This window comes from Manis javanica, chromosome 8, assembly GCF_040802235.1.
Source record: "Manis javanica isolate MJ-LG chromosome 8, MJ_LKY, whole genome shotgun sequence".
Lineage (NCBI taxonomy): Eukaryota > Metazoa > Chordata > Mammalia > Pholidota > Manidae > Manis > Manis javanica.
This window is the reverse complement of record NC_133163.1, coordinates 56,863,856-56,878,950: the sequence shown is the minus strand read 5'-3', so window position 1 is coordinate 56,878,950 and position 15,095 is coordinate 56,863,856. Positions and strand designations below refer to the sequence as shown.

Here is a 15,095-nt window from a genome sequence, read left to right as displayed (position 1 = left end):
GTTAGAAATGCAAAATACCAACCCTCACCCCAGACCTACTAAATCTGAATCTCCATATTCTTAAGGTTCCCACATAAGTCATCTGCGTGGTAATGCGTGAAAAACACTGAGCTATATAATTCCATGTTCTCTGTTGTCCCAATGTTTTTACCTATTTCATATGAGAGCAGTGACTACTTTCAATTTATCATAAATTTTCCTTTTGTTCCTCAAATAACAAAGCAGGTAGGTTTATGTATATACCATGCTAATATTCTGGTAGAGCTCTGAAAATGTACAAAATCCTGATATTAAAGAGAAAGAAATTGTACTTGGTTTTGAAAAATTGATGGTATTATACAAATTTAGTTTCCTAATTCAGCAAATTTATAATGATTTATTCTATATCTTAAGAACAGACTTTTTTTTAAGAAATAGGATTTTATTTACAAGAGTGGATATTTTGGTGCAGATTAATAAGCATGTTTAATCTTTTTTCAATTTACATACAGATAAAGAAAAATAACTTTTTTGCAAGTATAAATAGCTTAAGAAATGGGAAAATAATCCTATTTCTAACCTTTTTCATTTATTTTGTCTCTTCTTAAGCACTTTGTGATGGGCCAAGTTATTTTCTTCGACTCAATCGCCATTTTTCTCAACTCTATTGCCTCTGTTTATTTTTGGAAGATATTATATTGAAAATAATGAGCATGAAAGGATATCTGAGAATACCTTTTAAGGATGTATGTAATATTACAATTATACATTTAAAATAAATACTATAACTTAATTTTGGAGTTCTTTTCAAGTCTCCTCCACTTGTTAGTCACACAGCAGGTATCTCTCTTGCTGATTTTCAGTTACTTATCTCATAGAGGAAGTAGGTCAGAAAGCACCATGGATTTTTTCCTTCTGCCAGCCAGCACTTTAAAAGTACTCATTTGGGGATCCATGACCAAAAATATAGTTGAGAATATCAACACAAAGTATTGGTCTTAATGCATATATTATTTTCTCCAAAATTTAATTGCTCCACTGTGATGAGCAATAATATCTGAACTATAGCTAGGGAACCAGCACTGCCGATGGCCTAGAATAAAACACATTGGTGGTGGCAGCAGTTGAGGCCATACCAAAAACTGTGCTTGATCTCAGATTTTCCATATTCTAAAGTATTTCCCATCAAGTTATATGTAAGCAGATTAAAAATGACATATAATCAGACAACAAATTGCAACAGGAAAGAACTAGGACATGACAGGTCTTACAAAGCCCCGTCTCACTCTCATGACCACATAGTTTTCACTTCCACATCAGTTAATATAAAAATCATTCAAGTAATTAAAACACTACAGTAAACTTTATTTTCATAGATTATTTCCTTACTTTTCCTTATAATTTTACCAATTATGTATGCATCTCTAAAACTGTAGCTAAATTTTTAATGTTTTAGAATTTTACATGTAGGGTATTATATTGGGGTTATGGATTCCCAAAATAGAGAGTGTCATAGCTTGCTGAGCAGATTGTAACACAGTCTGTTGGTTTGGGATCCCTTCAATGAATGCTGATTTGGGGTTTTAATGATATAAAGGACCAGGTAGAATGCAATAAGGTCCTTTGTAGGTAGTGGGTTCTGAAGAGGCAGCAATTTCTATTTTACTGATTGCCAAAAGGATTGAGAATATGATATGACTACATAGACCCAACAAACTTTATTTGGTGAGCAATCCCTTGAAGTGTGTCAGGTATTTCCAGCTCTCTGTACTGGTGGGTGAGAGTGCCGTCAGGTTAATAGGGACACTTCTGACTTGCCACTGTTTAGTGAAAGCTTTGAACATCTGAGGTGGAGGTGCTTACACTGAATCCTGACCTAGGTCCTGGAGGTAAACGGCAGGGTGGTTCTAAGTACTCCTGGAAGAGCACTGAAATTACATTGGAGGCCTTGCCATATGAATGTAAATTGATCATGGTCTTTAGGTGTCAAAAGAATAGAAAATAAAGTGTTGGAAACATCCAAGAGAGCATATCAAGTGCCATTAGTTCATGTAGCAGATTCCATGACAGCCTTAATAATCTGGAAAAAAGAGGACTAAGAGATCAAAATTGAAATTAGTTGGTTTCAATCCCCTATAAACCTCCACTGCTATTTGGTTTTTCACAAGCCATACAGGGCTTTTATATTGATATGCTGAGGTATTTTACTACATCTGGAGAGTTTAGGTTCTAATTCAAGGCTGTGATTTCTCCTCCTGGGATTCTATGTTGTTTTTGTTAAACTGCCTGAGAGTGAATTGAGAGACAAATTGTCGAGCTATTCATGTGTCCCATTAGCACTTTTATAGATGAGTTCTTCCTGATCAAAAGACTCCTTCTATCATACAATGCTTTTGGAGAGCAAGCAAGCAAAACATTAGTACCATTATGCACTCAGCAGAAGAGGCTAGAACTATAAACTGAGTTGGCCCAAAAGGCAGCATATAGGTCATGTTAGCTTCCTTTCCCACTGTGAGCCTCATTCACACTTCATCAGTTAAATCTAACCACCCCCCCTCCCTGCAGAAGACTGGCTAGTTGGTGACTTGAATGCTTGAATCCAACAGACTCATTAAAGCTTGAGTCCCTCCCCTTTCTGAAGTTTCCCAGCATACTCAGATGGGTGAGTTCATATCTTGGGGACAGACTTTGGCCCCATATCTATCTATCTATCTATCTATCTATGTATCTATCTATCTATCTATCTATCTGTATCTATCTATTTATCTATCATCTATCCATCTATCTACCTAAGTCTCTCTCTCTCTCACCCCTTAAATCAGTTAAATTCATTAGGAAGGAGGGAGAGATTAAAGGACATTAGAGAGATTATATACCATTAAACAAGTTGCATTTACTTACGGTTTACAGTGGCAACTACTTGTAGCTCAATTACTGAGCTCCCAGTGTTTTTTTGTTTAGCCAAAGCTCTGTATCATGTGGTATGATTATCACTACTAACACCATTTATTTAGCTGTGGGCATTTACTAAGCAGCCATAGCCATGTGCTGTCAGACTAGGGCTATAGGATTTGCACTGTTTGGCTAACTTCTGCTTGATTTAGAGAGTGGCAGTGATTTTTAAGGAGTCTTCCTTAATATGAGGCACCTGCTTCTCCATTCCCAAGACCATATCTCAAGGTTTCATCCATTATTCATCATAAAGGACAATGGAGTTTACATAGATGTTTTTAGTCTTACTTTCTCATCTCTAGTGAGCTACCTTTAGTAGCATTATGAATCCATTTCTGAGCACTAAGAGCCTGGATTTTAATCTACCTTTCTTATATGTTTTCCTGAGTGAGTTTATCTGTCTACAAAAAAAAACCCTGGTGAGGGCCAACGCTCCCTAACTCCAACTAGAATGAAATCTTGCATTGCCATCCCCAAATGGTCTGATTGGTAGGATAAACACAGCTGTAAGAGAGCAAAGCTGCTGCCATAGTCCCTTAACAAGCATCACCTAACCTTATCTCTTCTTTCCTGAGTGGACAAGCCAGAATTCTGATAGTCTACCTGATGCATATCTGCAATGATTGTGAGTTTCCATCCTTTTTTGCTCACTGATGATGTATGTTTCTGTAACTGTTGTCTGAAAGGAGGAATAATCCCATGCCCATCTAAGATGTAGTGCTATTTTTGTTGTTATAAAGGGGCAAGCTGGAGGTTAAGGGACATATCAGCAAGGACACAGTCCCACATGGAAGAGAGTTGGCAACAATCACAGGACTATTCAGACAGTAATCACAGAAATTATTTCCTGGTATCCAGAAGCAGGCAATGAAATGGAGATGATTTATTGCCTAGGTGACCTTACAATTTGATCAATATGTTGACTACTGAATCCCATGGGCTCCAGTACATATATTCTGTTAATCAGCCTGCAAGACCCTCATTCTTCATTTTTGGAGTCATGTTTCTTTTGTTATCTTATTCTCATAATCAAAATAGAAAAATAGGGAAGGACATGCAATTTTTAACTGACATGAAACTGAAGAGACTAGCCTGCCACAGTATCATGGATTATGACAAAAGATTCAGGGCTTCTGGGTGAAAGGACAGTTTATTACTTCCAGCAATAGCAATAGCTATGGTGTCGCTATTGTGGCATCAGTTCTTGCTATAGATAAAATGCTTGCATCCCTTTGAAATTCACATGTTGAAACCTAATCCTCAATGTGAGGATATTTGGAGGTGGAACCTTTGGAAAGTGATCAGGTGGGGAGGACAGAGCCCTTGTGAATGGGATTAGTATGCTTACAAGAGACCCAGAGGCCTGCCCTGTTTCTGCCCTGTGAGGACACAGTGACAGGAAGGCTATCTATGAAGTAGGGAGTGAGTTCTCAACAGTCACTTACTCTGCTGGTGCCATGATTTTGAACTTCCTACCCTCAGGACTGTGAGAAATTAATTTCTGTTATTGATAAGCCACCTAGTCTGTGGTATTCTGTAGTAGCAGCCTGAATAAATTAAGACAGCTCCAAAAGGCCAGTGGAAAGAAAGGCAGGTTACACCTGGCCACACAGCAAGTTGTGTGAAATGAGAAGATCTGAGAGCCCATGGAATCCAATCTTTCATACTGAACAATATGATTATCAGACATGGTTCCAGAGGGAAACACTGTCTCTGTCTTCCAAAGTTGTAAGCAACCTTGCCCTTTTCTCTAGAGGAATACATTATATCTTTCAAAGCTGATCGCTATACAGTATCTTTGAAAAGATAGTCCAAAAAAAAAAATACTGCCTCTGCTCACAAGATATTCAGAAATGCAGAAGATCCTTGAAGAATGGTCCCCTAATAATATATTCTTACTGATTATTTCTTTTTTTTTTACAGTCTTAAAATTTCCCATAAGGAATGATCTGCATTTATTTTACTGCAGCTATAAAGCAAGGCATTGATTTTATATGCTCTCAAAAAAAAATGATTATTTCTTTTTTTGTCCTCACATTTCCTTAGAAATGTTTGTTAAAATCCCTCATTTTGTTATTGGGCATTTGCATGTTTTGTTATTTAGTTCTGACAGTTTATCATAGTCCTACCTTAGTCATGCAGTTACTCTTTTAAGTGAATAAAACAGTCCTTCTCATACCTGTGCTACCAGCTTCCTTATAACCATCTTGCTCTCAGGGAGAAAAAAAGGCGGAAGACTAAAAATTTTTAAATTATAGTGTTGTACACTAAACTATGTTTTCTACCTTTATCTTGCATCTACCTACCACTTCAGCATTTTATTAAAAATAGAAATAATAATAATAATAATAATAAAGGGAGAAATGTGGGATCCACATATAAATCAAGTATAAAAATCAAATGAATATTCATATCTGACCTGATTGTTTATAGTTCATAATGCGTGATCAAAACCGAAAGTTTCTGTGATGACTGCCCTTGTACTGTTCACCATGTAAGAACTTATTCACTATGTAAGAATTCGTTCACCATGTAAGAACTTGTTCGTTATGCTTCAGAAGATTGGAGACTGACGAGAATTAGGCTTGGGGTGGATTAATGATTGTGCATTGAGCATTGACCCCCCTATACAGAATTTTATTGTTGTTAACAACCATTTGATCAATAAATATGAGAGATGCCCTCTCAAAAAAAAATTATAGTGTTGTAGTATACACAATATATATGTAGTTATATACCATATATACATTATATAGTTATATGTGTACACCATATGTACATATGTAGTTATATACCATATATATATATAATATATAATATTTTACAGAATGCTCTACATGCCAATTATTATTTTATTCACTTTGGAGATGAACAGCCTGATACTGAGAAAAACAAAGTAACATACATACATTATCCGATAGCACAATTTGGTTTTTAATTTGGACCTGTTAATGTTAAAGTTTTCTGTGTAATGACATGTCTTCAGGTAGAAATCTTTTGCTTGGTGTTCACTGATAACATTGCTTTCAATGCTTTTCTTCTTTAAATATCAAAATTTCTTTAGGGCAGATCTTGACTATAGCAATAAATTATTATGATCTTCTTATAACAAGTTTGGAGTTAGAATTTTTGTCATCCTAATATTAGAGCTTATAAAAAATGAAATATTATTGAACTCTGAGTCTCAGTTTCCTCAGATATAATTTGAGACTATATCCTATATCCCAACATTTTTGTAAATGTTAATGTAGCAAAATATGAATGACAGGTATAGTCCAATATGGGAGGCACAGTACACTGTCAGTAAACAGCAGCTTACTATCACAAATCTCCATGCCAGAAAAAAATGTATAGGTTCCAATATCTACATTTAAAAACTTCTGTCTGCAGCTGGTTAACTGAGAGCTATATTATCTGGACACCAAGTAATTTCAAGAGGATTTATATGAGGCTAATAATGTTAAAACTGAATGATTTGAATACAAGGATCTCTAACAAGTCTGTGTAAATCACATTAAGTATAATGGCAGAAAAATATGTTGCCTTCCCATGGTAAGTGTGTGGGGACAATGGCACCCTCAAGTACATACTAAGTAAGCAATAACTACATGTATATAAAAGACTAATGGACACCCCAAAACTATAAGTTGTTCATTATTCTGAAATAAGCATTTATATTTTTAAGAAGTTTTCAATTTACTTAAGAAATTGCTAATTAAACTTGCTCCATTCCAGCCCCTTAACATGTATAAAAATAACAAGATTGATTAATGTTGCCTTTCTTTATTCACATTGTGTATTATAAGTATCCATCTGTAAAAATGCAATAAAATGTTGCTTTCCAGGTAATTTTTATAAGTGCTTCTGTTCTTCTCAGTTGCTTTTGCAGGCATGCCAGTAACAATATGTTTTAAGGTTGGCATAACATAAGAGTCAGGCTCTGCTAGGCAAGAGATTTCCCTGCACTTTATTCTAAACAGATTATCATTCATAAAGATTCATCTGCCTCAGTAGCTAAAATATTCCACATAAGAGTTAGTTACGTACATGTTTCTAAAATCTAGCCAGCATAATATTGGGCATTATATATTTGGACCATATAAGTGAATGTTTCTGCCAAGCAATTTCAATCAACCATAACTTTTTTGCAATCTTTGCTCTAGTGCCAGTTGAAAATGCATATGCTCTACTATCTCCATTAAATGCTCATATTCATTAGGACATGCAATTGATGTGGATGCCAAGCATTTTATCAATAACTTTCATTTGCATGGAAATTTTAAATGTTTGAAACATATCATAGATCTCAAAAAAATGCACACTATACTTTAGAGCAAGACTTTGGTAATTTTAATCATCAGTCACCTCATCTCTGAAATGACAGAAAACTAGACTACCATTAAGAATTTTGAAATAGGAATGAAACAGTGGACATCAGGAGAGTGGGAATAGTTTAATTTCACTTAACTTCTGAAGCCTAAACATTAAACTGTGTATTTATTTGTTTGTTTATTGCCAGCACAATGACTTGCAACTTATCTCTTACCCTCACAATTCTACCTGAGTCTTGGGTTCCCATAGTGATATCTCAGTAGATGTCTTTAAATTTTCATTTGGGTTTGGTTATTATATTCTCTTGCAGCTTTTGCAATTTAGGGTCATTCAATATAAAGCATGAGTTTCACATGAGATTCAAAGCTCTTCTCTCACTAATATAGGCTGGATGTGGGTCTCCATGATCTGAGGGAAGGAGACAAGGTCAGGGCATGTGAAGCTCTTTCACAATTACCTCTCTTGCCCATCAACTTATTTTCTTGGCAAAAATGGCTAATAATAATAAGAAAAGGTATTAAATAAAAGGTATTTCTTGGTACAAGTATTTATTTGAGTGTCAGTTGGCCAGTATCTTTTCATTAGTTTTAATAGAAATCTGTGGGGAAGTCGGGGTTCCTATGACCAGGATCCTCACTGAACTTAAACCACTTGATGATGTAACTGGCCTATTGCTAGACTACCACTTCCACACCTTAGGCAATAAGCCATTATTGTGCTGTATAGAGAGCTCGGCCCAGGGCTCTGGGCGGAGGCAGAGACGCTAGTGCTCAACCTACCACAGGAGAACAAGCCGGGTAATAAACCCTTTCACCCCAAGAAAGTTTTGCTGTCAATTTCTTTGGTCACACTGAATCCATAGTGAACTTGCCCAGGGCTGAAACCCACTGGCCAGACAAAAATCATACAAAGCATATAAAGACAGGAGAGATCATGTTGCTGCCCACTACATGGTTCTTTGTGGTCACAGTAACTGATCTAAGCCATCATCTTTAATCTTACTGTAGGTAAATACAGGCCAAAGAAGGCCTTGCTGATTCAAGCTCAAACACCTGCTTTAAACATGAGTACATCATTGAACACTCAGAAGAGTCAACTTATTCAATTTGACATCTAGGAAGGACGCCTTGTGGCATGTTCCTAATGTGCCTGACATTCTGAGTAACATTTTGGCAGTCCCAGCAAACCTGTAATTACCAGGTAGATATGCAATTTCTCCTCCAGAACTCTAACCTGGAGGTTATAGGTCCATTCTCATAGGCAAGAGTAATATCCATTTTCTGCACCTTTTGGGAAACGCACTAGGTAAGTGTGTTTTACCTAATCCTTAGCCTGGTGATTGCACTTCTCAATGCTACTATTGCTTAACCTGATCCCATACTAATTCAGCAGCACATGTGCCAGTCGTCAACACCAATGGCCAAGCAGATATACCTGAGGAGTAAATAATTAGGCCTGCTTTACAGACAACCAAAGATAATACAAGCCATTCTCCAATTACTATGGCACGATGGTAATGAGAAGAAGTCAGTATTCCTTACCAGAGGATAATTTCTTTACATGGTCTTCCCTCCCTCAAAAGACCACCTTTGTCTCTGTATCTCAACTGTAGGGGAAGGCAAGTAGGAGAGGACTGAAATTACAGTTCTGCTGAAACTGTACCTTTCTTTAGGCCCTGGTCTCATAGCTGTTGCACTCTAGACTCAGAATGTAGGATATTTTGAGAGTTTGTTTTTGTGGGCTGTGGGCTATGCCAGTCGATTCTGTGAAACTAGTCAATGTCTCCACTTAATTTAATTTACCTTGTTGTGAAAATGTAAAGCATTCTGTCATTAGAATTCTATGGATTGTAAAGGTAAACACTGCATCTGCTTCATGAGTCAGAATTAGACTGGGAGAAGGGCCTGAGAAGGAAATGAGAGCTATTGAACTTGTCCCCTTTGTACCATTGCACACTCTGAGTTTCACTGAGTCATAACCTCTCTCATCATATTTTAGACTTTGCTTTATGTTTTCTTCAGAGCCATCTTGTGAAGATTTAGGTTATTTGGGGGAAAGCTGGGAGGGAATTTTCAGTTTTCTCAAGCTTTAGTGCTTAAAGGCTGATTGTGGTGCTTATTCAAAAGAGATTCAAGAATGCTATTCAAATGGATCTGATACAGTGAGATTACAGTAGAGAATAAAGTGAGAACAAGAATCTATTAAAAGCAGCTTAAATATTTCTAACAAAAATGAACAGATTCAATTTTAAAAATGGGTTTGCTGTGTTTCTAATACATTTTAGCATATTTTATAGGATACTGAAACTTTCAGTCCCAATAAATTTAATGATTTCTCTATGATTATATTCATAATACTCCTGTTTAATCTTATATATGCACCAGAGGATCATAGAAAAAAGATTGAAAAGTGTTAGAAAAGAATTATGAACTCTTCCATAGGGACGTAACTCAATGTAAATAAAAATAGCAATTAAAAGCATTTGCTTTTCCAAAAAATTACTGGCAAAATGCAACACTGAAAGTATTATATTTTGAGAATTGAGAAGTAATAAATTTAAGAACATGAGGAAATGATATTTAATATGAGTCAACTGCTTGATGAAATCTGAAATTTCCCCAATGTCAAGGAGGATTTTTTGGCATAAATGACACCTATTATACTATTTTAAGTAGCTCTCATGGGCATTGTACCCGTCAGGAAACAGTACAGTGGAGAGCATTTGCTCTTTTCCTTGCTTTTTTGGTTGGGTGCAGTGGGGAGGGGAATGAAAGTCGCCAGAAGGACCTGCCAAGTAATGTGGTGCCTCACCATCCCAGGAGGACTCAGAGGTGGAAACAGTTACTCCTGCTATCTATGTATCACCACCAAAATGTGATTTATGATGGTTAATCTTAGGTGCCATCTTGACTGGGCCAGGGGCACCAAGATATTTGGCTAAACATTCTTCTGAGTGTGTCTGTAAGTGTGTTGCTGAATGAAATTAACATTTGAATCAATAGGCTGAGTACAGCATACTGCCCTCCCGCTGTGGGGGCACCTCACCTAACCCACTGAAGGCCTGAATAGACCGGAACAGTCGAGTAAGGTAGAATTTGCTTCTACTGCCTGTCTTTAAGATGGAACATTGGTCTCCCGCTTTCAGGCTCAGACTTGGACTGGAATAGCACTGCTGACACTCCTGTGTCTCAGACCTGTGAACTCTGACTAGCACTTACATAACCAGCCCTTCCTGGCCCTCCACCTTGCCAACTGCAGATCTTGAAACTTCTCAGTTTCTAGGACTCTGTAATTGCTTGAGCCAATTATTTACAATAAAGTTCCTTTATATATCCTTTTGGGTCTATTTCTCTCAAGAACACTGGCTAGTATATGGTTGTTACCTGGTTGCTTAGAGAAGAAAAAGTGCTCTGTTAGCAAGTTGTAGCAAGGTTCGACAACCAAATCTGAACCCTATTGGTCTCCTTTCTGGGACCAGCTGGGGGCAGTCTTACAAATACCTGGGGGTGGCAAGGTATTTAGTTGCCACCCTAGGTTACATAGACATGAAGGTGCTGAGCTGCCCAAGAACTAGTGATGTAGTAATGAGTTTCAAACATGGCAAAAGATAAGCAACATTTACATATCAAAGCAGTAGTGTTTAAATGAAAAATGCCATATTACCATCAATTTGATCAGTTATTTTATTGAACTCTACATGATTCAAGTACTTTAGATTACATATGAGGGAAGGAAGAAAAAAACATAAAAACATAAAAAACGTTGCAACAGAGATCTAGCATGGCTTCTTAGGAGTGAAAGTATCATAGATAATTTGTGAACAATAACTGCAATATCCTTTTATCCATGCACCTTCATTTGCAGTTCTTCCCATGAAATGGTATTGTCTGCTTCCCAGCCTCTCAGAAACTGGGCTTCAGCCTTTCCTCTCAAAACACCATGACTATGCCATCTGAACAAGTTGAGGTTAGAGTACTGGATGAAGAGAAATTCTGGAGGAGAAATGAGTTGTCAATGCTGAGACCTTCTCAGACATTTTTGTCAAGGCCAACTAATAGAACAGTCAACCAGATAAGCATGAGGTATCCTCATTGATATTGGAATGGCCTAGCTGAGCCAAACACAGATTGAGAATCTCTAGAATAATAGGATAAATACTTTGTTTTATTCGACTAAATAGTGGCCTAGTTTATTGTGCTATATTATCAGTGACAATACATATCTGACAGAAATGGGATTGTCCCACTGACCTGGTAATAAGACATAGGCCTTGCTAAACAGAGGTCAAAGAGAAACAAACATCCCTCATACTATAACTGTATATTTAGAAGGACTTCATAAGATTTTTGTATGTACTAAAATTAAGTGACATAAGGGCTAGAGAACAGGGTAGAGGGTCAAGGGAAGTTAATCAGTCAATAGCCATGGGCTGTAGCTAAGCAGAAACTCTATGTTCCTCAATGAAGCAATTTCAACGGTTATCTGGAAGGTCCACAGAACCACTGCATTCCTCTTGTGCATGAACAGTACCTGACCATCAACAACAACCAATCCACGAGCCCCCTCTGTGGACTAACCACTTATTCCCACTGCCCACCTATTCTTCATCTTAGCCCACATTCCTTATCTGTGGCCAATGTGAATTTAAGAACTTTCTTTCCTTGAGATCCCTTATAAATGTCCCTTGTTTCCTGAGTCTGGAGGACAAGTTGTTTCTGTTCATTGTCCTTGTTGCTGGTGAAGCAGAAACTTCCTGACCTAGGACTCAGTCCTTTTTCTGGTTAGTGTCTTTAAAGTTTCAATAAACCCTTTTATTACAGAGATATCTTGATCTAGAGTTTTTTATTTATCAGACAAGATATTATACCTTTTTTAGTCAAAGACTAATTTGATACAATGAATGACTTGATTTGAATCATTTAATTAATAAATTGAATTACAAATTGAGTAATGAATTAATTTGACATAATGAACAAGTTGTTTAAAGGTATTGAAACTATGCAAAAAAGAATTACAGTAAAATCAAAAGAGAGATAGAAAGGAGCTGCAGAAGCCAAGATTGGATCTTGAATGGATGAAGAATATTCAAGAAGAAAATTTCCTGAAAGTATTTTGTAATAGGAAACAGAAATTTTATAAACAAAACATATAAAATAAAATGGGTAATTTATGAAAAATGTGTTCCAAGATGAGCATATTAGATGACAAAGATTTTACAAAAAAGATTGCAGTATTTTATGAGTGCCTTTAACATTGGGACTCATAAAAGCAATATTAAAATAGTCATAGTATTCAAATTAGAAAGCCTTCTAACAATCATTATAATGTTTTAGAAATGCCATTTAACTCCAGTAGGTTAAAAAAAAGAGAGTATAAATATTGGAAAGGAATAGAAAATATACGATTATTTCAGATAATATGATTAAGTATCTAGAAATATTAGTCAACAAACTATAATAAGCAAAATTCAATAAGGCAATTGCATACAAATTAATATAAAATTTATAATGTATGTATTGTATATATGTTACATATATGTAAACTTATAAAATATATTGAAACTCTTATGATAATATTAAGTAACATTAGACAGGCCTTGTGCTAGGTGCTTTGTATAACTCATAGGTTGTAAAATAGCTGTTATTATCCTCAGTTTACAGGTGAACAGTCTCAGGAAAGTTAAATAGGCCAACACCATAGAGCTACTGAGGTGGTTTCAAGTTCCTATCCCAAATAGACTGATTCTAGAATATATTTTCTAAACTTCCTATACTGTCCCTTAATCTCAATCACAGAGACAAAACAATATGAAATGCCAAAATAAAACTTAAGAACTTTGTAGGATTCATGAATAAAGAAATAAAATGGTCATCAGAGCACATCTGGAAACATGGAAGGCAGAGACCATAATATTTTTATTTATTTCCATATTTTTGCAATTAGCACAATGTTGAGCATATTTGAGTACTTAATGAATGCTGATTATTGCATAAACTAATAACATATAATATTGTAGAGATGTAGACAGCCATTCCAATTTGATATTGGTGGGGTGTAAATTTATATATTTTAAAAGGAACTTTTGACATTAATGTTTATAATTAAAAATATGTATAGTCTTTAACTCGGAAGTTCTCTTTTACCATTTTATTCTTCATAAACTTTCTACACATGTAAGAGTGCTCTTGGCAGCAAAGAACTGAAAACTTGATAAATCATGCCTTTAAAATAGAGGTATACGTTTTCCTCATCTAATTGGACCTAGGCAATGTTTGACGTTGGTAAAGTAGTTCAACAACCTAACCAGTTCTAAGGCTTAATCATTCTTCCCTGACATCCTGTGTTTTCCTCCCTTGACTTGTTTTATAATGGTTCAAATATGTCAAAGACATTTCCAGGTACTATGTCAGCATTCCAATGTAGAAGGAGAAAGGGACGATACTCTGTTTTTTCACACTGTCACTTCTGCCAGCAATTAAGAAATCTTTCTGAGAAGCACCCCAAGGATTTTATACTAAGTCCATATGGTTAGAAGTGAATTGTGCTAAACACAAATGAAGATAGGAAATTATCTGGCTTTCAATACACTCATTTGATACTCTCTGCCACAGTCTCACAACCAATGCTGAAATACTCAATATATACCCTCTATATAAGAAAAAAAGGCTAGCAAAACATCCAATAAACTATTGATAGAAGATTAATTATCATACATCCATGTAGGAAAAGAAAGGAGAAGGAAGGAGAAGGAGGTGCCCCTCATCATGCCCCTTAGATTTTGGTGAAGTGCTGAGTCATACCTCTAGTTGTTAAGATCACAGAAAAAGTCTACACTTAGAAGAACATAGTAAAATACTGAAATGCAAAAAAGATTCTCACATTATGTTTAAAATGCTGTCTTTTCTCTAGAGGGTATTATGCTCAGTGAAATAAGCCAGGCAGAGAAAGACAAGTACCAAAGATTTCACTCATTTGCGGAACATAACAGCAAAGCGAAACTGAAGGAACAAAGCAGCAGCAGACTCACAAACTCACAAGAAGGGACTAGCGGTTGTTACCAAAGGGAAAGGGTTGGGGAGGGTGAGTGGGGAGGGAGGGAGAAGGGGATTAAGGGACATTGTGATTAGCACATATAATGTAGGGGGAGCACAGGAAAGGCAGTATAGCACAGAGAAGACAAGTAATGACTCTATGGCATCTTACTACACTGATGGGCAATGATTGTGATGGGGTGGGGAGGACTTGATAATATGGGTGAATGTTAAAACCACAGTGTTGCTCATGTGAAACCTTCATGAGATTGTATATCAATGATACCTTAATAAAAATAATGTACTATTTTCTGTTCAATTGAAGACATCTGCATTTTAGGTCTCAAGACTGCAAATATCAAAATGATTTCCTAAGAACCTGGGAGCCAGCTAGGTCTCTCCTTTTGTATACTACCTGAAGACCAGTGTAACAAGCTACTGCAAATATGGAACTGATACCATTAATAAAACATTGATACACACACTTTTTCTCTCCTCACTTCTGCACCACCAAAGTTGATTGTTTTTGTTAGTCAGGTTTTCTAGGTATAACATGCTTGCCTGTCTGTATATTTTTATTTCCTAGTTTTAATCAGCTTTATTACTTCAATATTTATGAACCAAGTAGAACAAAGCAACAGTGTTCCATTGCTGTTGTTTAAGAAAAAAATTAAAGCTTTTCTTTCAATTTATAAATGTTTCAGCTCAAACTGAAGTAGTCATATAGAAAGATAGATTCCTAAGTCCATATCTTAGCATCATAAATTGATGGTAATCTGAGTCATGGTCCATTAGGTGTGA

General features: G+C 36.1%; 1 long non-coding RNA gene across 2 annotated transcripts in view; it reads left to right on the top strand.

Moving 5' to 3' along the window:
• Window positions 1–14,770, top strand: part of LOC140843266 (uncharacterized) — a 215,253-nt gene extending 200,483 nt beyond the window's left edge. For both annotated transcript variants that reach the window (XR_012120879.1, XR_012120880.1), the window contains one exon: window positions 14,620–14,770. This is a non-coding gene — a long non-coding RNA (uncharacterized lncRNA). The remainder of the gene's footprint in view (window positions 1–14,619) is intronic.
• The last annotated feature ends 325 nt before the right edge of the window (window positions 14,771–15,095 follow it).